The sequence below is a fragment of the Haematobia irritans genome, chromosome 3 (genome assembly GCF_050003625.1).
Source record: "Haematobia irritans isolate KBUSLIRL chromosome 3, ASM5000362v1, whole genome shotgun sequence".
NCBI classification, from domain to species: Eukaryota; Metazoa; Arthropoda; class Insecta; order Diptera; family Muscidae; genus Haematobia; species Haematobia irritans.
In genome coordinates this window covers 104,587,294-104,614,240 of record NC_134399.1, presented here as the reverse complement: position 1 = coordinate 104,614,240, position 26,947 = coordinate 104,587,294, and positions in this window count along the sequence as shown.

The following is a 26,947-nucleotide window of genomic DNA, read 5'->3' as shown; positions in this document are numbered from 1 at the left end:
TACATTTACTACTACTATTGTTCCGTGTCCAAGAGTCGATAAACTTTTCAATTAAGTCGTTTTGTCCTTATTGTTTAAAGGCTATTGTCAGGCTCATTTAGACTATACGTACAGTCCATTGTTAGTGATTCGGCTTAAAAATGGGTATCTTAACCATAGAATGAAGCCGATCCATTCTTGTCGGCGGCATCTAACACTAAATTTTTCCCTTCGGCAGAGCGAGCTTACCAACTAAGCCAATATAAATTTGTCTATTCGGCGGCGCATTATAAAATTAATTTGATGTTATCCGAAAGGCAATGAGATTAATTGTACAATCAATTCTCAATTCAAATTTATTTTATTTTTTCTGAGATAAAAATTGTTGCAAAATTATTATAATAATTTAATACTGATCGATTGTGGGTGGAAAGTTGAAAAGTTTGACTAAAAATACGACAATAATTTTTGCTGATTTAAATCACTATTTTTGATTAATTGGCGGCTAAATTTGAGTCGACATATTCGACGGCGGCGTCGACTGGCAAAAACTGTTAAAATCGGCGGCGCGACTCGGCGGCTTCATTCTCTGATCTTAACATGAAAGAAAATTTCGTTCGACTAAGGTCAACTTGGCTTTAATAATTTGGAAAAATTCTTTAAAATAAATGAAATTGTCTTTAAATTTGTTGCATTTTTACAAAAACGCGTTCACAAAAGGAGATGTTTTTCAAAACTTTTTTTAAAGACGTTTTTAACTTGAAGCATAGCATGGTTTCTACTTGAAGACGAGTCTGAATTTGGAATTTGGAAAAAATAATAAATTCGCTCCAAGGTTAGGTTAGGTTATGTGGCAGCTCGATGTATCAGGCTCACTTAGACTATTCAGTCCATTGTGATACCACAGTGGTGAACCTCTCTCTTATCACTGAGTGCTGCCCGATTCCATGTTAAGCTCAATGACAAGGGGCCTCCTTTTTATAGCCGAGTCCGAACGGCGTTCCACATTCCAGTGAAACCACTTAGAGAAGCTTTGAAACCCTCAGAAATGTCACCAGCATTACTAAGGTGGGATAATCCACCGCTGAAAAACTTTTTGGTGTTCGGTCGTAGCAGGAATCGAACCCACGACCTTGTGTATGCAAGGCGGGCATGCTAACCATTGCACCACGGTGGCTCCCAAAATTCGCTCCAAACTTCAACCGGAACGGAAATTTGCTCCTCCCTGAGACTCCGCAACAGAGAACGGCTACGATCTACCGGAACCGACTAGTGTATCTAGTAAACACCAATATTTGCAATCTTAAAACACCAATTGGTAAAAAAAATCAACCACAAATATCCAATGCAACCGACGACTGTTGGTGTTTGTTAATATGAGTGTTGGTCTCTCGAAAACACCGTAGTAAAGCAATCACACAAATTGGTTAGCCATATCTCAGCAGTTTGGATTTCTCTTATTTAGTACTCTCTCAATTCTCTTGAACCATAGACCTTTTAATACATAGATGATCCACTATTCTCTTTAAAAAAATGTGTCAGTTCCAAAAATTAATTTTCTGACATTTCGTTTTGATTTTTTCGTAAAGAGTCAGTCCCAAACATTAATTTTCGTGCATTTGCTTTTGTGTTGTTCGTAAAGAGCAATGCTGCTCAAAATTAAATTTCGTATTTTCGCGATTTTGGTCACAATTTTTTGTTCAAATATGAACTTTTAATTATTAATTTATTTATTAATTTATTTATAAATCCTCTGTTGCATCATAAACGTTCTAATTTTGTGTAAAATTGGCAAACTACAAAAAGGAAAACGAAAGAGATTGTAAGCGTGCTCTTATTTTTCTCGTTTGTTCTTAATCTTCGGAACTGTCAAACATAGTTTGACACCCATGGCTCATCTATGTATTAAAAGGTCGATGTCTTGAACTAATGCCAATTGTTGTTGTTGAGTGCAATAACACTTAAGTGCCACACTCGTTTTTTGTTTACCCAGCATTGTTACGATGCCGATTGGTTTAAGATTGCAAGACACTGCATACGAACATTGTTATATACTAGTGGTGTTTTTATTCTCACATTTGTATCAATGTAAAAGATCGCATGGTAATTGGTGTCTTACTTACTGCCACCGACATTTTGTGGGTAAGATTGCAATACGAAAAAAAGCCACCGGTTGCAGTTCTCTGCTCCGCAAGCTAAACCGGTAGATCGGTTTATATGGGAGCTATAATTATGGTCCAATATGGATCATTTTTTGCATAGTTGTTAGTATATACTAACAACTCGAGGTTATAAAAAAATGATTCATTTAACCCTTCTGTGCGTGATGAGGTCCCGCTGGACCTTTTTGATTTTTATTCATACATAACTTTATCTTTTATATGAATTTCAGCTTGATGGTTTATGACTTCTTGTACTGAAGTGTTTTAAGTTGAAAACTTTAAATTTTTATGTGATTGAATCATTAAATCGGTTATTATAGGTATTTGAAAAAGTTTAGTGCGATTCTGCGTGATGAGGTCCAATGGGACCTATTACTAATTACATTAGTGGTTTTAGCACAGTTTAAAAAGCAGTGTAACGATATTGCGATTTTCGTATTTGGAACAATTAATAACACTAACATCCTTTCAGAAAATACCTTTATTTGGAAGAATTTGTCATTTTTGAAGTTTCCATTGGTTTCGTTGCTTGGTAGTACATGATTTTATGTCTTCCGTTGATATATCCAATATAGTGAGAGTAAAAGTGCAAAAAAAGTTATTTGAACTTCATGGAAATCGTGGTCGAAATAAGTTTTTATATTTCTATACATTTTCCAGACCTATCGGCTCCTGGAATTTGGCACGATGTGCCTCAATTTGGATCAAGTTTGAAACAACCACTGTGCACATAATACTGCGAGCAAAACGAACGCCACTAAAAAATCGTATTGTTTTTCCTTCAAAAATCCAGTTTGTTAAGAACATTCAACTACAAAAACAATATATTGTTGCGTATAAGGATACTTATAGGTATCACGCCTGCGTCAAACATCAGGGCCACTAGTATACTAATCAAAAATTTTAACATTATCTGTATCCTATTAAAAATTAAATAAAACTCTATATTTACAACCAAATGTTTATATATGCAATTTGTGCATTATAGAAGAGTCCACCTTCAGTAAATGATCGAAAAATATCGTAGGGATAACTTCTCTACCATCCTTTTTTTATTGTAGATCCCACGGGATCTCATCACGCTGGTATCGCTTCCAGTGTTATCACATACACAAGGGTTAATGTATGACGCATTTCGTAAATAGTATGCTCAGCGCCGAAAATAATGCATATTTCATTTACAATATAAAAAATTGGAAAACTTTTGTGAATTCTGTGAAAATTAACACATTTTTTGTGTGTAGACACTCTTCAATAACGCTGGTAAAGTAGTCTCGATGCACCTGCCCTTCTAGAAAGTATTTTCTTGCTTTGAGTGCAACTTCGAAACTTCGATAATAATATTTTCCATAGTATTTTAATTGATCATTGTATTCACGTAGTGATTCCGATCACTTGGAAAAAGTTATATCTTCATCATACAAAACTTCCACTCATGGGATGAGTAGGGTAAAATTGCTTTGTCCTAACATCTACTATGTAACACAAAAAGTAGGAAGATACTCCATCGTTCTTCGAGTCTTTATTTCAAGAGGCAATAAAAAGCCACTGTTGCAAACTGCATCTTTCGGATATGAATGCAGATCGTTGCAGTTGTCTTTGATATCGCTGATGTTAATGCCGATGGTGTTGTGTGTGTTACGGTAAGGTTTGGTGGATCTTAAGATGCAGATGCACCTTCAAATTCATCCTGCTCTTTTTGTTTGTGGTTGCTGCTATACTTACTGCGCTTTGTACTCGAGATCATCTTTAATATCATCGATGTGAAACATCATTGGCGCTACGTTTTCATGTTCTTTTTATTGGAGTTTTATTCGGTGGTGTGTTTTTCTGTGGTGTTGGTATTGTTTTGCTTTCATTTCATCTTCATTGAGTCTCCTTTGAGAATCATCTTAAAGGTGGATGAATTAGTTTCCTTTCAGTTTAGATGATGAGATCGTCAGTTTTCTGCATAGTATGGAGTAGCTGGTGTTGTTCTTCCATATGTATCCATATGCCTACAATGTAACAAATAATCCCTAAGACGATGACATGAATTGTAATGGAAATGGTGATGATGATTACGATGACTTAGCTTACATGCTTAATGAACCATTAAGAAAATTAGCCTCAAAATACGCTGCATATGTTTGGAGCCATAATTTGAAGACTCATCATTTGAAGTTCTTTAAAGAGAAACAGGTGAAAGTAATTTGGTTTTTGCTCTTAAAATTTATATGTCTGAAAGCATTATATTCTATATAGAAGTGTGGTCCAACCATAATGCACAGTGTTGTAAGAATATTGAAGAAATTATCTTAATGCAATAATATGGTCATTTTTTTTTAATTAGAGAAAAACTCCTTTTACAAAATTAACTTTAAGGTAACTTAAATCGAAATTGATTAGCAATCACTTTTAATTGGAAACATTGTTTACTTTTGCAAGTGCATGTAGGACTAGATCTGGGCAAACAATGCTACATGGTGAAGACCTGATATATGATAACCTTTGATCGTAAGTCATATTCCCAAGCATACGGTATTGCTGGGAGTATGGCGCCAAAAAGAGAAAATGATGTTAAAATCTCCTTGAGGCACTAGGTAATACCCTAAATAAGCCAATTGAATTGATGCTTTGATCCATATTTTTTCCTATAGGAAAGTCATATACCACCTATAGTTTTCCTGTTCTATTCCTCTTGGGGCGGTTGTAGCCATATTAAAATTCCTACACCAATGGATTGAAGGTGGATTAAAGCTCGGGACTGGATGCATACGAGGTAGACACAGGCAAAAGATTCTATTCCGATTTCCGAACCGACAGGCAGACAACGGGATGTATTAAATGAATTGTCATTAACGCGGTGCCAAAAAATGTGTCACGTGCCGTATTAGGATAGATTAGGTTAGGTATAGTGGCAGCCCGATATTTCAGGCTCACTTTGACTATTCAGTACATTGTGATACCACAGTGGTGAACATCTCTTCTATCACTGAGTGCTGCCCGATTCTATGTTAAGCTCAATGACAAAGGACCTCCTTTTTATAGCCGAGTCCGAACGGCGTTTCACATAGCAGTGAAAACAATTAGAGAAGCTTTAAAACACTCAGAAATGTCACCAGCATTACTGAGGTGGGAACAATCGTGGTGCAATGGTTAGCATGCCCGCCTTGCATACACAAGGTCGTGGGTTCGATTCCTGCTTCGACCGAACACCAAAAAAAGTTTTTTTGCGGTGGATTATCCCACCTCAGTAATGCTGGTGACATTTCTGAGGGTTTCAAAGCTTCTCTAAGTGGTTTCACTGCAATGTGGAACGCCGTTCGGACTCGGCTATAAAAAGGAGGTCCCTTGTTATTGAGCTTAACATGGAATCAGGCAGCACTCAATGATAAGAGAGAAGTTCACCAATGTGGTATCACAATGGACTGAATAGCCTAAGTGAGCCAAATTTGGGAAAATCGGGCGATACATATATATGATAGCTATATCTAAATCTGAACCGATTTGGATGAAATTTTGCAGACTTGAAGGCGACGAAAAAGATTATTTTTTGCCAATTTTGGTGACGATCCGTTTGTAAAAAAGCGCAACGTAACCCCATTTGTCGAAATCGGGCGATACATATATATGGGAGCTATATCTAAATTTGATCCGATTTCTTCCAAATTCAATAGCGTTTGTCCTTGTGCCCAAGAAACTCCCTGTACCAAATTTCATCAAAATCGGTTAATAATTGCGACCGGAATCCTGTGACCAACAAATACATGGACAGACGGACGGACGGACAACAAGTGCTAGATCGACTCAGGAGGTGATTCTGAGGCGATCGGTATATATTTTATAGGGTCTAATATCAATATTTCTGGTAGGCACATTTTTTGGTAGATCAGACTTATTATACCCTGACCACTATGTGGTTTAGGGTATAATTAAACGAAAATTTTAAGCTTACGATAACTGATTAAAATTAGTCCCTTCCTTAGGAGTTCACCTATCAGCTACATTAAGCAATATTAAAAATTTCAGGTTCAGAAATCATTTATATAGGTTGTGTTGAATACTGTGTATCAAATCCTACAGCATGTCACCTTCATACCATAATTTAGGTATTTGTTCTTTGTAGCTCTTTTCACTTCATAATTATTTGATCTCTGTACCTCTTTACATTCACGATCATGGAATGCATGTCATATATATTAAATTCATATGACCATCACATTTTCTCACAGTATGATTCTGATAATTTTCTATGAAAACTATTCTTTGATATTCATCGATAACTAAATATGCTTCACAAATTATTTTCAAAAATAATTGCAATATTTTATTATTGGCAAATTAGGTACCAAGCAGAGCCTTCTAGAATTCGCAAAAATATTTAGCTTAATTGCTAGTTTTGAAAAACAAAAAGAAGATAGCGATCGGTTTTTTCTTCTGACGATTCGATAACAACAAAAAACAAAACTAAGGCTTTAACAACAAATTGCTGAGTTTGACATATCCATGAAACAGCCATCAGACATATGTACGAATGGTTGGATAGACGGATAGATGGATGGATGAATATCTCCAAATAGCTCCTCAATGTTTCCCCTCTGGGAGTGAGTACAACAAATCAAAAAGTCAACATGCAACATACCTTTGAGCCATCGCAGTGCATCAAACCAAAAGTAAAAACAAAAACTAAATTTCCACCAAGACCAACAATAAGTCTCACAAAAAAATCCACAAAAACAACCCAAATAAAATGGAAGCTACAACAAAAAACTCTGGGGACCATAAAATTCCTTTGGCAAACAAAGGCTGACGTATGGTCGACGATGAATGTTTCTGGGATGGATGGATGACTGCTCTTCGTACTCGTATGGCTTTCAAAGAAGACCGACACATTAAACAACACAGCCACAGATAGATGGACGAATGATCGGACGGACAAAATTATCAACGGCAAAAAGTTCTGTTACTCGTCTTCGTATATCTAAAAAAAATCTGTCTTTTTTAACTGTCTGAAAGATCTTCCTCATACCGTTGGGAAATTTGATCACCGAACCTGAAAAGTTCGGCGGCGTTGATTAGCTACAATATCTGCTTTCTTCCCCAACGTGTCTTTCTCTTCATTATGATAGTGTTTCTTGGCCAATGCTTTATTGCCACACATCATTTGTGTCCGTTTGCCACAACAACTATTTCTTCCTCGTTTCCAGTTTCCTTAGAATTTAGGCTTGACATAGCTATTCCTATAGGTTATGTAGTCAAACTTCAACGACTATGTTTGGCTAGATTTTGTGAGGGGCAGAGCTTTTGTCTAGCGATGTAATGGGAATCACAGCGATTTAATAGATCACTGATAGATGGCGTTGTTTGTAAAACATTTAAATACAAGTTTTGACCAAAAAATGGGTGAAGCACCAAGCACCGTTGCCTTAGAATCTTTCCAGATATCGATATTAAGTGTTAAATGTCGGCTTGCATTGTTTGATGTCCATTTGATAAATTTCCGTTTTATTTCCTACATCTCAATTGTAGAGGCGTAGTGTGATTATAAAATTTGGGGTACAATAATATTTAAAAGATAGACATGAGGATTATCAGATCTAGAAACAAACGTAAACAGCATTCAAATTTCACGTACATACGTTTGCGTCAACACACATAGAGCAATGCTTCCATTGCGGTGCAATTTTTAGCATGCCTTTCTTGCATACAGACGATCGTGGTTTCAATCCCAGTTTTGGCGAACATGCACAAAATTGATTTCTTTGCTGGGAAACAAAATTTTAGACCAACGAAGTTTTCTTTTGTTTTTAAGTTTGTTTCTTTTGGGCAAAAAAAATCTTCGTACCAAAGAAGAAGACATATTCTCCTCCAAGGGGCTACGGAACTCGAATCTGGGGCTAAACATAAAGAACAATGACTGGTGACAATCCTCAAGTCGATAGCTTGATAATCGGGATCGGTTTATCACGAAACTGATAGTATCAATCACAGTTTTAATGGAAAAATATTTGATTACAAATTAATTGATATGTTTTGAAAACTTCAATTAATTTTTTATCTATATTTTTATACCCTCCGCCATAGGATGGGGGGTATATTAACTTTGTCATTCCGTTTGTAACACATCGAAATATTGCTCTAAGACCCCATAAAGTATATACATTCTGGGTCGTGGTGAAATTCTGAGTCGATCTGAGCATGTCCGTCCGTCCGTCCGTCCGTCTGTTGAAATCACGCTAACTTCCGAACGAAACAAGCTATCGGCTTGAAACACAAGTAGTTGTTATTGATGTAGGTCGGATGGTATTGCAAATGGGCCATATCGGTCCACTTTTACGTATAGCCCCCATATAAACGGACCCCAAATTTGGCTTCCTATTGCTCTAAGAGAAGCAAATTTCATCCGATCCGGCTGAAATTTGGTACGTGGTGTTAGTATATGGTCTCTTACAACCATGCAAAAATTGGTCCATATCGGTCCATAATTATATATAGCCCCCATATAAACCGATCACCAGATTTGACCTCCGGAGCCTCTTGGAAGACCAAAATTCATCTGATTCAGTTGAAATTTGGTACGTGGTGTTAATATATGGCCTCAAACTCCCATGCAAAAATTGGTCGGTATCGGTCCATAATTATATGTAGGCCCCATATAAACCGATCCCCAGATTTGACCTCCAGAGCCCGCTCGAAGAGCAAAATTCTTCCCATTCGGTTGAAATTTGGTACGTGATGTTAGTATATGGTATCCAACAACCATGCAGGAATTGGTTCCTATCAGTCCATAATTATATATAGTTCCCATATAAACCGATCCCCAGATTTGACCTCCGGTGCCTTTTCGAGAAGCAAAATTCATCCGATCTGCTTGAAATTTGGTACGTGGTGATAGTATATGATATTTAACAACCATGCCAAAAGTGGTCCATATCAGTCCATAATCATATATAGCCCCATATAAACCGATCCCGAGATTTGGTTTTGCAGCCTCTTGGAGGAGCAAATTTCATCCGAGTGAGTTGAAATTTGGTACATTGTGCTAGTATATGGTCGTTAACAACCATGCCTAACTAGGTCCATATCGGTCTATAGTTATATATATCCCTCAGATAAATCGATTTCCAATCACACAAAAATTGGTCCATATCAAGTTCATAATTGTATATAGCCCCCATATAAGCGACCCCCATATTTCAATTCTGGCTCTCTACGTACCGTGCAAATATATACCACGTATGGACTAACTCACAATTTAGAAAACGATGTTAAGAAGTTTTAAAAGATACCACAACCAAAGTAATTCGATTGTGGATGACAGTCTTTCGTAGAAGTTTCTACGCAATCCATGGTGGAGGGTACATAAGATTCGGCCTGGAACTTACGGCCGTATATACTTGTTTTAACTGACTTAGTCTTCCGGCTTTGATTAAACAAATAATCGTGTCAATTAATTTTAATTACAAATTAAAAAATTTCAACCATTGACTTAATTGACTTATGGTGGTTTCTTTTCTGAAAAAAGAGCTTTGCCTTCATTTTGTCTGAACGGAATGCGCATTTTTAAAATGTTACCATCAACCTAAAAATTGCTATAATTTCAGCAGAAAAGAATCCAAAGTAGCAAACAGGACAATCGCAGCACTCTCGTCTGTCGGCTGTGCTTAAAATAACCGCAATTTGCCTCTATGCGTGACACTATTTTAACAACAGAATTCGAAGCCTTGTCGCACATTTAGAAAAGAACCTAAAAAGTAAATTTTCCGGGCAAAATGCAAAAAATCATTTTTTTCCAAGAAAAGAAAACACCATTAATTTTTCTGGTTTAATTAAAAAGTAAATTGTATAAATAAATTTTTTAATTTCAGCTTCAATTAACTTTTTAATTGGAAATATTTTTGTGATATTTTTTCTGTGTACATTTGACAATAAATTGACAATTTTATATTGACACAAGTGAGTAAAGTAGAATGTCGGGCGGGACCGACCATATCATGCCCTAAACCACCCCTACTGAATTAGTAAACATAAGCATAATGTATCATTCATATAGGTTAGGGAAATAAACCTTATTTCCTTATTTAAGAAACTTATGGCAGCTACATCTCAATCCGAACAGCAACACCTTGATTTTACACATACACACTGGAAAAATTATTTATGTTGTATTAAAGATTACGCAACCTACATTTTAGAACAAGAAATTTACACAATATTAAGGACAATTTTTTTTGTTAAATAATGAAATTCTAATTAAAAGAAAGTTTTTAATCTTAATCAAAAAAAAATATATTAAATTTAAAACACCAATTTTGAAAAATTGCGTCTCTCCGTTCAAGTCGTATCTTTTTGAACTGAGGCAAATTTTCCTTAAAGTAAAAACGAACATTCTTGATTTAAATAAATCGTCCTTAAATCTTTAGATTTAAGACAAAAACGCTTCAAATACACACAACAACATTTTTTCTGATTCAATCACGATATTAACTGATCCAATTAATTTTTATACCCTCCACCATAGGATGGGGGTATATTAACTTTGTCATTCCGTTTGTAACACATCTAAGACCCCAAAAAGTATATATATTCTGGGTCGTGGTGAAATTCTGAGTTGATCTAAGCATGTCCGCCCGCCCGTCTGTTGAAATCACGCTAACTTCCGAACGAAACAAGCTATCGACTTGAAACTTGGCACAAGTAGTTGTTATAGATGTAGGTCGGATGGTATTGCAAATGGGCCATATCGGTCCATTTTTACGTATAGCCCCCATATAAACGGATCCTCAGATTTGGCTTGAGAAGCCTCTAAGAGAAGCATTTTTCATCCGATCCGGCTGAAATTTAGTACATGGTGTTGGCATATGATCTCTAACAACCATGCAAAAATTGGTCCACATCGGTCCATAATTATATATAGACCCCATATAAACCGATCCCCAGATTTGGCTTGCAGAGCCTCAAAGAGAAGCAAATTGCATCCGATCTTGCTGAAATTTGGTACATGGTGTTGATAAATCTTTATTTTAAACAAGCCGATTGTTTGGCTAGGAATCAAAAACATCTAAATTTGAGTAACATTGGTTACTAACTTGAGTAACATTAATAAATAAGAGTATTATGGTAAAATTTGGAAAATCGGGCGATGCATTTAACAGCTATATTTAAATCTGAACCTATTTTTGCACGTATAGTTTGTACTATAGAAGATTAGATTTTGACAACTTTGAGTTAAATCGGTTAATGGTTAATTTTGCCAAATTCTGGCCATACATATATATGGGAGCTATATCTAAATTTGATCCGATTTTTCCCAAAATTCAATAGCGTTCGTTCTTTACCAAATTTCATCAAATCGGTTAGTAATTGCGAGCGGAATCCTGCGAACATCAAGTACATGGACAGACGCTAGGTTAGGTTATGCGGCAGCCCGATGTAGCAGGCCCACTTAGACTATTCAGTCCATTGGGATACCACAGCGGTGACACTTTGGCAAGTCGAACCTTTTCTAAGGTGACGACATCAAAAGGAGGCAATCCCTCTCGAAAGAGATTCAAGGAACGAAGAAATGCTTTGTTTATCCTAAAGAAATTAGGATCAGTCGGCCCAAGCACGTTGTCGGCTAAGCAAAGCGATTCCTTAAAATGGGCTCAAGGAATTCTTGAAGCTGGAAAAAGGGAACGATCACCGGATGAGCTACCATCCTCTAAACGGGATCAAAGATCGTTTGCCTCAGTTGCAAAAGACAGCCTTGTGATGGCTATTATTAATAAAGGAGCATTGGACGGTATGATTCCAAAGCAAAAATGGGGGGAAATTGAGAACGCGATGTCTGGTGTCTACTCAGAGGTGCGAAAAAAGTTTCCCGGACCAAGTCCTCGACAGCAAGATGCTGGATGGTATCAAGGACGATATAAGTTAATAGCTTTTGCAGACCAGAGGTCTATGGATTGCTTTAAAGCTGCATTGATGCTAATTGGTGAAGTTTGGGAAGGAGCCGCTTTGGAGTTAGTCGATAAAAAAGACATACCGGCTAAACCTAGAGCACATGCATGGATACCGGCAAACCCTCCTGATCCTGAGTCAATACTAGAGAGACTAAAAGAATGTAACCCAGATCTTCCAACCGCCAATTGGAAGGTTGGTCGTTTGGATGAGGTGGATGGACCAAGACGACATGCGGTGTTTATATTAAACATCGAGTCGCTGCCACATCTAGCCCAGACCCAAGGACGCGTAAGTTATGGCTTTCATGATATCCATATGAAGGTATACAAAAGCGATCAACCAAAGGATACCGAAACGGACAAGCCACCGGTAGAGTCAGCAGTGAAAAAATCTCCTAGCGAAGCCGAAGGAGACATAAAACCGGCAGACTATGGCGAAAATCATATGCGGGAAGTTTCTACAGGCTCAAGCCTCACCAAAGCTGAACCGCGGACTGTTGCGAGAGTCACCGAGATCTGTGAAGAGGAAGCTCTTGATGACTCAATTGAAGCGGCTGATGTGACGGTGGTTGAAAATTTGGATGGTTCTACGGTTCCTCCAGATAAATCTTCACCATTGTAAGGCCGCTTGTGCTGCCTTAAAAGTTCTCCTGATGAAAGGAGACATAGATATAGTTCTTATTCAAGAACCATACATATATAAGAACAAGATCTGTGAATTAAGCACTCCGGGTTTCAAACTTTTGCATAATACCGGTAACGATATAAATCGAGCATGTATAATTGCTAAAACCGAACTAAACTTGTTTCTGCTTCCTTCATTGAGCAATGCAGACACTGTCGTAGCCAGTCTAGAGATATCCACATGCAAATATTGGGTATCTTCGGTCTACATGGGACATGATAGGGATATGCCACCCTGTGCCGTTAAGACCTTAGTTGAGGAGTCACTAAAAACAAAGACAAAGCTCATTATGGGATGCGATGCAAATGCACATCATAGTATTTGGGGAAGTAGTGATACTAATGCAAGGGGAGAGTCGCTAATAGAGTTTATTTTTCGTACTAACCTGGTAGTTTGCAATAAGGGAGATGCACCAACCTTCGTCACCAGGAATAGACAAGAGGTTTTGGACGTAACGTTGACCTCTCCGGAACTGAATGATAAGATATCTGAGTGGCAAGTTTTGAGGGAACATAGCTTCTAAGATCATCGCTACATCAGTTTCAGATTGGCTGTTCGTACTTCAAAGACCATATTTCCGCCAAATGTTAGGAAAGCTGATTGGAATAGGTATAGGGAATCGTTCAATTTGATGATACCGGAAATGCCGGAGACAAATATGAGCACTGTGCAAGATATCGAACACGCAGTGGAGCGGATTACGAAGGCCTTCAACATTTCACTGAAAGCTGCTTGCCCTAGGGGAAAGCCAAGGGGAAAAAATCGGCCGCCATGGTGGACTACGGAGTTAAGTAATATGAGGAAATCCTGCAGGAAGCTCTTTAACAAAGCAAAGTCCACAAGAGCTCCGGAGGATTGGGACACTTACAAGATGAATCTGAGAGAATATAAACGAGAACTGAGAAGGTCTCAACAAAACTCTTGGGATGATTACTGTAGCAGTATTGAGAATACGTCAGAGGCTTCCAGACTACGGAAGGTACTAGCATCCACTAACACCGCTCCAGGTTTCATTAAAACATCGGAGGGAAATTGGACAACGTCCAGTGAGGAGACGTTGGAGGTACTTTTGGACACACACTTCCCTGGAAATCAGACGGTTGAACCATGTTCCGGCGGTGTAACAGAGGCTCGGCGATCACTTCCTATCGAGGAAATTGTGTCGGAATCTAGAATAAAATGGGCTTTAAATAGCTTTGGACCATTCAAATCCCCCGGACCTGATGGAATTACTCCGGCGGAGTTACAGGCAGTGGCTGAAAGAATTATCCCCTGGTTGACGGTGATATATAAACAATGTGTAAACTTAGCATATATTCCAGAAAAGTGGAGGGAAACAAAAGTCGTCTTCATACCTAAAGCAGGAAAAGCCTCTCACTCGAGTGCGAAGGATTTCCGACCAATCAGCTTATCCTCATTCCTACTTAAGACCCTGGAGAGGATGATAGACATGTATCTTAGAACTAGCGTGGATTCAAGTTTGCTCTCGAAACGACAGCATGCATACTCGAAGGGCAGGTCTACTGAGACCGCATTGCATGAACTGGTCAGCTTTATTGAAAGCTCACTATCTGTCAAAGAATACACAATCGTGGCGTTTCTAGACATCGAAGGGGCGTTCAATAATGTCCATCCGAGCTCGATATTAAATGGACTGACAACTCTCAATGTTGATCTAGGTATACTTAGGCTGTTAGACGAACTTCTAATAAAGAGACGTATTTCAGCCACACTAGGGCAAGCAAACATACAAAGGTATGTGAACAGAGGCACTCCCCAAGGAGGAGTTCTATCACCTCTTCTTTGGAATGTTGCTATAAACAACCTTCTGGTTTCTCTAGAAAAAGAAAGGATAAAAGTGGTGGCATACGCAGATGATGTGGCGCTAGCAGTCAGGGGAAAATTCCCATCCACAATCAGAGATATTATACAGAGAGCTCTCCGGATGACTGAGAAATGGGCGAAAGATAATGGTCTTGGTGTAAATCCAGCAAAGACAGAAATAGTCATGTACTGCAAAGATCGCAAAACTCCCACGGTTAGGCCCATTTCCTTAGGGGGTACTGAAATTCCCTTTGGTGAGTGTGCAAAATACCTTGGCGTTATTTTGGACAGGAAGCTGAATTTTAGGCTTAATATTGAAGAGAGGGCGAGAAAAGCCACGGTAGCTTTGTACTCGTGCAAAAAGGCAATAGGGAAAAAGTGGGGACTAAAACCAAAAATTGTGCATTGGCTATACACGGCAGTGGTTAGACCTATAATGCTATATGGTGTTGTAGTCTGGTGGCCGGCACTTCAGAAACCGACTTGTTTAGATAAAGTTCAGCGTATGGCGAGCTTATGTATCTCAGGCGCATTTAGTAAGACAGGAACAGACTCCCTTAATGTCATGCTACATCTATTGCCTTTAGACATTTTGGCCAAACAGTCAGCTGCAACAACGGCTGTGCGGTTGCGCGAGCTATCGCTGTGGTCGGAAAAAATGTACGGTCATAGTTCGGTCCTCAAAGTAATGCCAGATGTGCCTAACGTAGTGGATTACACCCTGGCAAAACCACTTTTCGACAAAAAGTTTGAAACTCTAATTCCCAATAGTGAGGCGTGGTGTACACAGACCCCGGGGCATAAAAGATATATAGATTTCTATACTGATGGCTCCAAATTGAATGGACAAGTGGGGTTCGGAGTATATTCTAAAGATCTGGAAATTCGAATAGCGAAAAGATTACCTAATCACTGTAGTGTTTTTCAGGCTGAAATATTGGCAATAAGAGAGGTGGTGAATTGGCTGAGAAGTAATGTTCCAACAAATATTGGCATTAATATATACTCAGACAGTCAACCTGCAATAAAATCCTTGGACTCTGTGTTCCTTAACTCAAAAACGGCCATAGACTGCCGCAAATCTCTCAACGAGATGGCTGAGCAGTACAATATTCACCTAATATGGGTGCCTGGTCATAGGAACATACCGGGGAACTGTGAAGCAGATGTGTTAGCAAGGCTAGGAACTACCTTACATATTCCAGGGGAACTAGAATTTGTTGGTATGCCTCTGGCCACCTGCAAGCTCTTACTGCGTGAGAAGGCTGTTATGATGGCCAATATTCGATGGGAAAATTGCAAGGGTTGTAACGACACCAAGCAAATATGGCCCCATTTAAACTTAAACCGCACACTAGATATGCTAGTGTTCTCAAGGCGTCAGATAGCACTCCTAATATCTGCTATAACGGGTCGCTGCCTGATAGGCGAATTTGCAAAAACTATAGGTGCGAAGTATAATGACTATTGTATAAGCTGTCATGACGTGGAGGAAAAGGAATCAATTAAACACCTCTTGTGTGAGTGTCCTGCTTTTTGTGTAAGGCGTAAGCGAATTTTAGGAGCATATAGCTTTAGATTACTGGCTGACCTGGAAAACGTTAACTTAAGTAGTTTGTTAATGTTTTTGGAGCAATCTGGTTGGTTCCACAAAAGTAAATAATAGAGAAGGTTCAGTGGTTAAGACTAGAAGTGCCCATATGTAATAGGTACTTTTAGTTAAATGTGGTATCACAATGGACTGAATAGTCTAAGTGAGTCTGAAATTTAATCGGGCTGCCACTTTAACCTAACCTAACCTACCTCCTTTTTATAGCCGAGTCCGAACGGCGTTCCACATTGCAGTGAAACCACTTAGAGAACCTTTGAAACACTCAGAAATGTAACCGCTCAAAAACTTTTTTTGGTTTTCGGTCGAAGCAGGAATTGAACCCACGACCCTATGTATGGAAGGCGAGCATGCTAACCATTGCACCACGGTGGCTCCCCTAATTTTTTGGATGAGGCCTAAAACCAATATTTCTGCTAGACACATTTTTTTATAGATCAAAGTTATTATACCCTGACCACTATGTGGTTTAGGATATAATTATAAAAACCGAAAGTCGGTTTTTGAGACCTTCAAAGCACCGGTTCCACCCGTCCACTGAAAATGGAATTTATAATGAAACCGAAATCGGGGTAAAAGTATTAACCGTTCCACCGGCTTTGCTTTCTCTGATATCTACAAATGGTTAAAATTTCTATTTTTTTTTTACATTTTTGGGCACCCCCTGATAATCCTCTAGTCCTACCATTACTATCTCCGCCACTGTCATCCAGATAAGAAATTTTCTATTTTTATTCAAAACACCTTCCTTGCCAATTGTCTCCAGCCAAGAAACATTTGTGAAAATGCACAATGACCATAACAAAAACAATAAAAACGAATTAAACGCTTCAAGCTTTTTCCGTTCCCTTGCCATTCTTGCTAAGTTGTGGACATGCCGCCATCATCATGCCTATACGGGAATAAAGAGCAAGTATTAATTTTTTTGTTGTTGTGGAGGAGTAGAAGGGGAGTTTTTTGATCGTACAAATCATTTAATGCATACAAAGAGAAACAACTGAGTTTTTAAGTTAGTTGGCGGTTGGAGAGTAGAACTGATGGTGGCGGCAATGACTATAGATTTCCTCATGGTATTACCAATGTTGGTTAGCTATCAGGAAGATCTCTATCACTACTTACACACATTAAGGCGTCATTGTACGGCTAGAAGTCCACTATAAGCCGACCAAACAACTAGCGACCGCCTGTGACTTGGAGGCCAACCCAAAGTCATCATGCCGTTGTTGATCATCACGATCATTATGTAGTTGCAAGACGATGGCAATCATTGTGGGTAAATGCATGTATGTGAATATTGTCGGTACGTGTGGCACTCCATGTCGGCATCAAATGTCTTCTCGTAGAAATGTTGTTGTTGTTATTATTATGGTTGCAGGCTTTCATGGTTTTATATGTGCAACGAATTTTGAAATTGCAGCCTTTAGCTGACAGCATGAATGATAGCGTCAAAGGCGAAGCTAATCAAATTTGACCATCATCATTTTGTGGTGTGGCATAAACAGCAGTACCATACGTCGTTCCATACATCTGTAGAACCTACGATAAGATTGTTATGAGAACTGTTACACGGAGATGCAATTTGGATGGATTTTCTAAGACAAGGCCTTCGCGTTTTTAAACGCAAAATATTAACATTTTTGTTTTTGCTTTAAAGTGTTTTCTCCAAAGGATTGATTATTTTTGTCCTTAAAAAAATTAAAAATAAAACATATTATCCTAATACGAAATACTAGGCATCCTTAATGTAGACAGAAATGAAGACAAGGATCAAGGATCTCTAAAATGGCTCAATAGAAAATTAAATCGGTTGGCAACTGACAAATTAAACAGACATTGGGAGCACGTTCTTTATGGTGAATTCAAACTTTCAGGCGTTTTTAACTAATATCATTATTTATTTACTGTGATTTACTGTGGAACACACAAACATTTTGATCTTTCTGGAGTGTTTGGTCAAGGAACTCGGCGACTAGGATGGGATGTGTTCGGAGCACGGCCATAGTTGGTACAAATCGATCAAAAATGGTAGATGTTTTTACTGTTTGGTAGATTGATAGAATTCCTGATGTTTCGGTAGATTTTGCAAAATTTTGACAAAATTTTCTATAGAAATAAAATTATGACAAAATTTTCTATAGAAATAAAATTTTGATAAAATTTTCTATAGAAATAAAATTTTAACAAAATTTTCTATAGAAATAAAATTTTGACAAAATTTTCTATAGAAATAAAATTTTGACAAAATTTTCTATAGAAATAAAATTTTGACAAAATTTTCTATGGAAATAAAATCTTGACATAATATTCTTTAAAAATAAAATAAAATTTTGACATCATTTTCTATAAAAATAATATTTTGACAAAATTTTCTATAGAAATACAATTTTGACAAAATATTCTTTAAAAATAAAATTTTGACATAATTTTCTGTAGAAATAAAATTTTAACAAAATTTTCTATAGAAATAGAATTTTGACAAAATTTTCTATAGAAATAAAATTTGGACAATATTTTCTATAGAAATAAAATTTTGACAAAATGTGCTCTAGAAATAAAATGTTCTACATAATAAAATTTTGCCAATGTTCTATAGAAATTAAATTTTTTACAAAATTTTCTATAGAAATAAAATGTTGACAGAATTTTCTATAGAAATAAAATTTTGACAGAATTATCTATAGAAATAAAATTTGGACAAAAATAGCTATGGAAATAAAATTTTGACATAATTTTCTATAAAAATAAAGTTTTGACAAATTTTTCTATAAAAATAAAATTTTGATAAAATTTTCTTTAGAAATAAAATTTTTAAAAAAAAATTCTATATAAATAAAATGTTGACAGAATATTCTATAGAAATAAAATTTGGACAAAATTTTCTATAGAAATAAAATTTTGATAAAATTTTCTATAGAAATAAAATTTTGATAAAATTTTCTATAGAAATAAAATTTTAACAAAATTTTCTATAGAAATAAAATTTTGACAAAATTTTCTATAGAAATAAAATTTTGATAAAATTTTCTATAGAAATAAAATTTTGATAAAATTTTCTATAGAAATAAAATTTTAACAAAATTTTCTATAGAAATAAAATTTTGACAAAATTTTCTATAGAAATAAAATTTTGACAAAATTTTCTATGGAAATAACATTTTGACATAATATTCTTTAAAAATAAAATTTTGACATAATTTTCTGTAGAAATAAAATTTTAACAAAATTTTCTATAGAAATAGAATTTTGACAAAATTTTCTATAGAAATAAAATTTGGACAATATTTTCTATAGAAATAAAATTTTGACAAAATGTGCTCTAGACTTTTGACAAAATTTTCTATAGAAATAAAATTTTGACAAAATTTCCTATGGAAATAAAATTTTGACAAAATTTTCTATAGAAATAAAATTTTGACAAAATTTTCTATAGAAATAAAATTTTGACAGAATTATCTATAGAAATAAAATTTGGACAAAAATATCTATGGAAATAAAATTTTGACATAATTTTCTATAAAAATAAAGTTTTGACAAATTTTTCTATAAAAATAAAATTTTGATAAAATTTTCTTTAGAAATAAAATTTTTAAAAAAATTTCTATATAAATAAAATGTTGACAGAATATTCTATAGAAATAAAATTTTGACAAAATATAGAAATAAAATTTTGGCAACATGTTCTATAGAAATACAATTTTGCAAAATAAGATTTTTTGGTAGTGTTTTGGTAAAATGTTCTCCAAATTTTGATAGATTATTGTTTGGCTCGAAAGGCTACAGTGTTTCGGAGTGTTCTGGTCGTATAGGTTTAGTAAAACGGTGACGCGAGTCATGTGACTCTTCGTTGCAGATGGGACACACGTCGGCTATGCTGCTGTCAATCACTGATAAGTAGGAACTGTGGCTGCTGCACTTGCCTGATCTTAGTTGGGTCAAAACTACCCTGATCTGTCGCGGAAGGTCTCTTTCCTCCGGTGCTATCCAGGAAAGAGTGGTTGAGTTCCGAGAACAGGATTAACCTTGTAGCATTTCATCGGTGGTCGAGTTCCGAGAACAGGATTACCCTTGAAGCATTTCACGCTTTAGCTCCTTCCAGACCCGTCTGTTATGCTGCCTTATCTAAAAGCTCTATATTGTAACGCTGGATCTCGCCCTCCAGAAGGTGAAGATCAACCCTTACATTCCTGAGCGGTGGTTGCCTATCCTTAAGATGGTGATTTGGATGGTTACTGCGATAATAACCCAGGAGACACTGCTTTAGCAACATGTAATTACGCATAGGGATGATTTTGGTCTCCATATAAAGATTATGTAGGGATGTACTGCGGATTCATGCTGTCGCATTTCTATGTGCAACGTTCTTACAGGTCTGTTATTCCACTACGTATCGGTTGTTTAAGGTGTCCGCACGGGCACTACATAGTTTACTACTGATCAGCCACTTGAATTATATGTAGTCAACAAGGCTTCTTTGTCCCCATCCAAACTGCTTCCGGCAGTCGACTTGAGTACCCTGTTAGAGCTCGATGTCCTCGAACAGTCTGGCATGATTGATCGAGTGCCTTCGTTAGGCCAAACGTCACGAAGACCGTCCTGTGACACGGCTTGAGTTGCTTGAGTCCTCTATTTATGTATGCTGAAATGACATCCAAAGCTGTTATTGCGCTATGCACTTTACGGAATCCATATTGATGGTTGACATTGGGGAGAAGTAGTGCCTCAAGTGTCTTGGCTACTGGCGAGAGAAGAGAGATCCCTCTGTAAAATCACCCTTGCTCGAGTCTTAGCCCGGCTTCGGTCAACTACCAAGCAACCTACCTATTTTCCAGACGTATAATGTATAATGAGTGGTTCCGAGTCTTAGACCGGCTTCGGTCAACTACCAAGCAACCTATCCATTTTCCAGACATATAGTGTATAATGAGTGGTTCGCAGATACTTCAGCATTAGGATAGATATTCCATCGGGGTCCATAGCTTTGGATTTGGATTTTGCACTGTTTATGACGTTGTTAACTCCGCATGTGTTCGTCGGCTATCTTACTAGTCTCTAGATTCATTTCCCTGATTCTTGGAACAGCAGGATTAGCATGGCGGCGTTCATAACACTCGTCTGCGAGTCCCGCCGCTTCTGCTGGGAAATATGGTCTCACCTGGGCAATTCGACTAGCAGGTATGAAGCGAGCGGCTTCTGTGTTGAACACCCCCTTAGCAACATGAACATGGAAGGAGGACGGGACCTCACTGAAGCGGTTATGTATTCTCTGAAGCTGTCGCAGCTGGCTTTGTTTTGGTTAAGAAACGTCCGGCGTTTAGATGTTATAAAGTCGGAGGATCGGTCAATGGTGAGGTAGTCTGATCCCAGAGAAATGATGGGTTACAGGATACATAATTTATCAGACCAGGTGACGCTAAATATATAATTCGCAAACTGCTGCAATCACCCATAGTTCTTGTGCGCGCCTCTTCGTTTGTCTTTCAAAATGTTTGATCTTGCTAACAATAACATAGACAGTTGTGCCAGCCAAAGAAACTACACAAATACGTTCATTATGAATAAGTAATTTTTTTAAATAAACTCATATGAAAATGCTTTTGTTGGATTGTAAACAATATAATGAGTTGTAGGTTATATCCCACTACATGGATTGTAAATAAGAATTTATAAGCAATAGCTGCCAACATATTGAATGAAGTAGGATGCAGGTACATACGCAATAAGAAAATTGTTATCCAAATATGAAGGTGTCAATCGAACTTCTTGCTTATGTGCACAGGCCATTTAAAGACTGGGCCTAGCTTAACGTTATTTTACAATTCTAAAGGAAATCTAGAAGAACCCTAGAAACACACTCACTCATGTAAACAAAGATCGAAAGATGAATTGCGATTTTATTTCTTGTGATAGGAAAAAGTTTTTTTTTTAAGATAGATACTTTTTCACATTATTCACCAGTATAGTTTGGCCGATTGCAATATTGTTACTTCCCGACTTCTACGGGTTTCCCGAGAAAATCTTTTCTAATAAGAAAACTTATTACAAATGATTTAAAATATAGTTTTGTATTAGATAAATATTTCAACACTGTCTTTATGGATTAAACGTCTCGCAATAATTGTGTTAAAATTCTGAATCGACTTGAGTTTCCCGTTGTTGACAATTTCCCCAGTTCCTTACAGAGGCATAGATGTAGAAAATATATTAAAATATTTTAGAATAATCTTAATGTAGATAGGGGTACAAGGTGGGGTGAAGATAAACTCGGAAAATTCTCTAAGATTTATCTGATATTAATAATTTAAAAATCTGATAGCCTTAGTAGCTAATGCTAAATATATTAATAAATAAATAAATAATAAAAATTTAATAAAGAAAAAAAGAGAAAAATATGCTTACAAACATTCACGATACTATACACAAAAATTTTTCACAAAAATTAAAGTCTTCATTGAGTTTTAAAAAATATTCTATTAAAAAAGTCACAAAAATTATGTTAATAGTATCAATTAATTTTTTAATTGGATCAATTAATTTTTAATGACTTTCAATTAATTTTTTAATTGATACTATCATTTCTGTGATTGAAGACAATTGAATTAAAAAATTAATTGAATCAATTTCGTGATTGAATAAGAAAAAAATGTTTGTGTGTATGACCCATGCGTGATAAAAAAAAATTGCATGTTGCTCGCATAACATACCTCCATCATTATGTGGACCATCCACATCCACATAAAATTTCCTAAAGGAGTTCACATTAACGCGTTATGTAGACTATCTTATAGTCGTTGCATACTTAGTAATTTCATCAGACATTTCCAATGCAAATATGTATGTACCCGGTATATGCATGTACATTTATTTGCAACTTGATCTTGCGATGACAAGAAGTTCATGCTGTCTTTGATCTATATTGAGATGTAGGAATATTCATAAGTATCTGGTCTCCTTCAACCATTATGTTCATGCTCTAGGTTTCAGTGCAGGTGGTCCTAGAACATTTAAAGAGCCGGCATTACAGGAAAATATTGACAATCCCATTTAATAAGACATTCAATAAAGGTAAACCACACACAAGAGGACAGATTCAATCTCCTGAATACGGAAGAAACAGTGGTGCAAAAGAATTTTAAAAATGTTTCCAAAAAATTTTAAGGACAATGTCCTCAAAAAAGCGATAATTTATAAGAGATATTTTTTGTACATTTTTACTGGAGCAAAGCCTTAGAACCTGACTGAACCTGACCATCTTTGCTAAATTTTTATTTTCAGAAAACGTCAACAAAAACATGACTAACACGAATATCACATGAAGATCATTGGATTTTGCAGACTATTATTGAAGCACCCTCTAGCTTCAAGATCTTTTCGGCTGGGGGCAGACGCATTTCCCTTGCCAATTGTTATCAGTCCTGGCAAAAAGGGCGCCAAGAACTCTACCACAATTAGCAACGAAGATGCTGAAATTCATTAAGAAGTTTGGTCCCATGAGTTTTGCTCACGAGTACAGACTATGTACCGGCTATTTATGAACCTCTTTTTTTGCCACAAGGAACTTTTTGCTACAAACCAGAAATTCTTCAGCGACCATTTACACTTTTTGATCCAAAGATGTGAAAATGGACCTTATCCACATTTGTGATCAGAAGGTTTGGTTACCTGGTCCAGGGTCCTGGATTTACAAAAAATTGCAGAGCGAGTAGAATTAACATTCTTACTAAGCATGCAAAATTTGGTTGAAATCGGTTCAGATTTAGATATAGCTCCCACACATATTTTTCAACGGATTTACACCCATTGACCACAGAGACCATTTATATGAAATTTTGCACATGGCGTAGAAATAACATTCTTATTATACTAAGCAAATTAGGTTGAAATCGGTTCAGATTTAGATATAGATCGCATATATATCATTCGCCCGATTTACACTCATATGACCACAGAAGCCAAAGTTTTACTCCGAATTACATGAAATTTTGCACAGAGAGTAGAAATGACATGCTTACTATGTAACAGGTTGGCTGATAAGTCCCCGGCCTGACACATAGATGACATCGCTAGTATTAAATGCATATTATTTTTATATAGTAGCAACCTTCAAATGATTCGTGTAAAAATTTGCCGTCTGTAAGTCAATTAGTTTGTGAGATAGAGAGTGTTTTGTGAAGCAACTTTTGTTATTGTGAAAAAATGGAAAAAAGGAATTTCGTGTTTTGATAAAATACTGTTTTCTGAAGGGAAAAAATACGGTGGAAGCAAAAACTTGATAATGAGTTTCCGGACTCTGCCCCAGGGAAATCAACAATAATTGATTGGTATGCAAAATTCAAGCGTGGTGAAATGAGCACGGAGGACGGTGAACGCAGTGGACGCCCGAAAGAGGTGGTTACCGACGAAAACATCGAAAAAATTCACAAAATGATTTTGAATGACCGTAAAATGAAGTTGATCGAGATAGCAGAGGCCTTAAAGATATCAAAGGAACGTGTTGGTCATATCCTTCTTCAATATTTGGATATGCGGAAGCTCTGTGTGCGAGCTCACATTTGACCAAAAACAACAACGTGTTGTTGATTCTGAGCGGTGTTTGCAGCTGTTAACTCGTAATACACCAGAGTTTTTCCGTCGATACGTGACAATGGATGAAACATGGCTCCATCACTACACTCCTGAGTCCAATCGACAGTCGGCTGAGTGGACAGCGACCGGTGAACCGTCTCCAAAGCTTGGAAAGACTCAAAAGTCCGCTGGCAAAGTAATGGCCTTTGTTTTTTGGGATGCGCATGGAATAATTTTTATCGATTATCTTGAGAAGGGAAAAACCATCAACAGTGACTATTATATGGCGTTATTGGAGCGTTTGAAGGTCGAAATCGCAGCAAAAGTGTTGTTCCACCAAGACAACGCACTGTGACACAAGTCATTGAGAACGATGCCAAAAATTCATGAATTGGGCTTCGAATTGCATCCCCACCCACCGTATTCTCCAGATCTGGCCCTAGCGACTTTTTCTTGTTCTCAGACCTCAAAAGGATGCTCGCAGGGAAAAAATTTGGCTGCAATGAAGAGGTGATCGCCGAAACTGAGGCCTATTTTGAGGCAAACCCGAAGGAGTACTACCAAAATGGTATCAAAAAATTGGAAGGTCGTTATAATCGTTGTATCGCTCTTGAAGGGAACTATGTTGAATAATAAAAACGAATTTTGACAAAAAAATGTGTTTTTCTTTGTTAGACCGGGGACTTATCAGCCAACCATGTAAACTGAAATTAATTTAGCTCTCGAACTATATTCTATTTTTGAATTTACCTCTTCTGTTTTCCGTTTGGAAAATGTCGTGAGTCTCGTGAATTTGTCGTGAATCACATGAATTGTCGTGAGTCGTGCGTAAAGGTGAGACTTTAAAAGTAGTTCGTGCGTGAGTACTGGTTTTCATTTCGTGAATGTGCGTGAGTGGGATTGGCTACCACACGTATCGTGCGTGAATAAGCATGTTGCTTCGTGAATGTGCGTGAGTGTGTGTGAAATTTTTGAACCCATGCCATTTTAACTGGCGGTGTAAAAAAAACCAAAGTATAATAAAGCGCCAATATTCGTGCTAATCCACCCGTATATTGCCAAGAAGGCCGATATCTATGGTTTTTAAGATTCCTCCCCAGCACTGCAGATATGTTTTCCACACAATCGCCGCATTCCTCGTCACTGGGACATCTCAATCGAAGTTCAAAATGTGTTCAATATCATTGTTTTTCAAACCTTTTTGCTCTAGGTCTCATGTTTAAAAATATGTAATTTTACTACCACAATTGTCCATTGTGATACCACATTAACTAAAAGTACCTATTACATATGGGCACTTCTAGTTTTAACCGCTGAACCTTCTTGATTATTTTTCTTTGTTGAACCAACCAGATTGTTCCAAAAACATTAGCAGACTGCTTAAGTTAACGTTTTCCAGATCCGCCAGTAATCTGAAGCTATATGCTCCTAAAAGTTGCTTGCTCTTTACACAAAATGCAGGACACTCACACAAGAGGTGTTTAATTGATTCTTTTTCCTCCGCATCATGACAGCTCATACAATAGTCATTATACTTCTCGCCAATAGTTTTTGCAAAATCGCCTATCAGGCAGCGACCCGTTATAGCAGATATCAGGAGTAATATCTGACGTCTCGAGAACATTAGCATATCTAGTGTGCGGTTTAAGTTTAAATGGGGCCATATTTGCTTGGTGTCGTTACAACCCTTGCAATTCTCCCATCGAACATTTGCCATCATAACAGCCTTCTCACGCAGCATGAGCTTGCAGGTAGCTCATGCTGCTCCAGATCTTTAGAATACACTCCGAACCCCACTTGTCCATTCTATTTGGAGCCATCAGTATAGAAATCTATATATCTTTTATTCCCCGGGGTGTGTGTACACCACGCCTCACTGTTGGGAATTAGAGTTTCAAACTTTTTGTCGAAAAGTGGTTTTGCCAGGGTGTAATCCACTACGTTAGGCACATCTGGCATTACTTTGAGGACCGAACTATGACCGTACATTTTTTCCGACCACAGCGATAGCTCGCGCAACCGCACAGCCGTTGTTGCAGCTGACTGTTTGGCCAAAATGTCTAAAGGCAATAGATGTAGCATGACATTAAGGGAGTCTGTTCCTGTCTTGCTGAATGCGCCTGAAATACACAAACACGCCATACGCTGAACTTTATCTAAACCAGTCGGTTTCTGAAGTGCGGGCCAACAGACTACAACA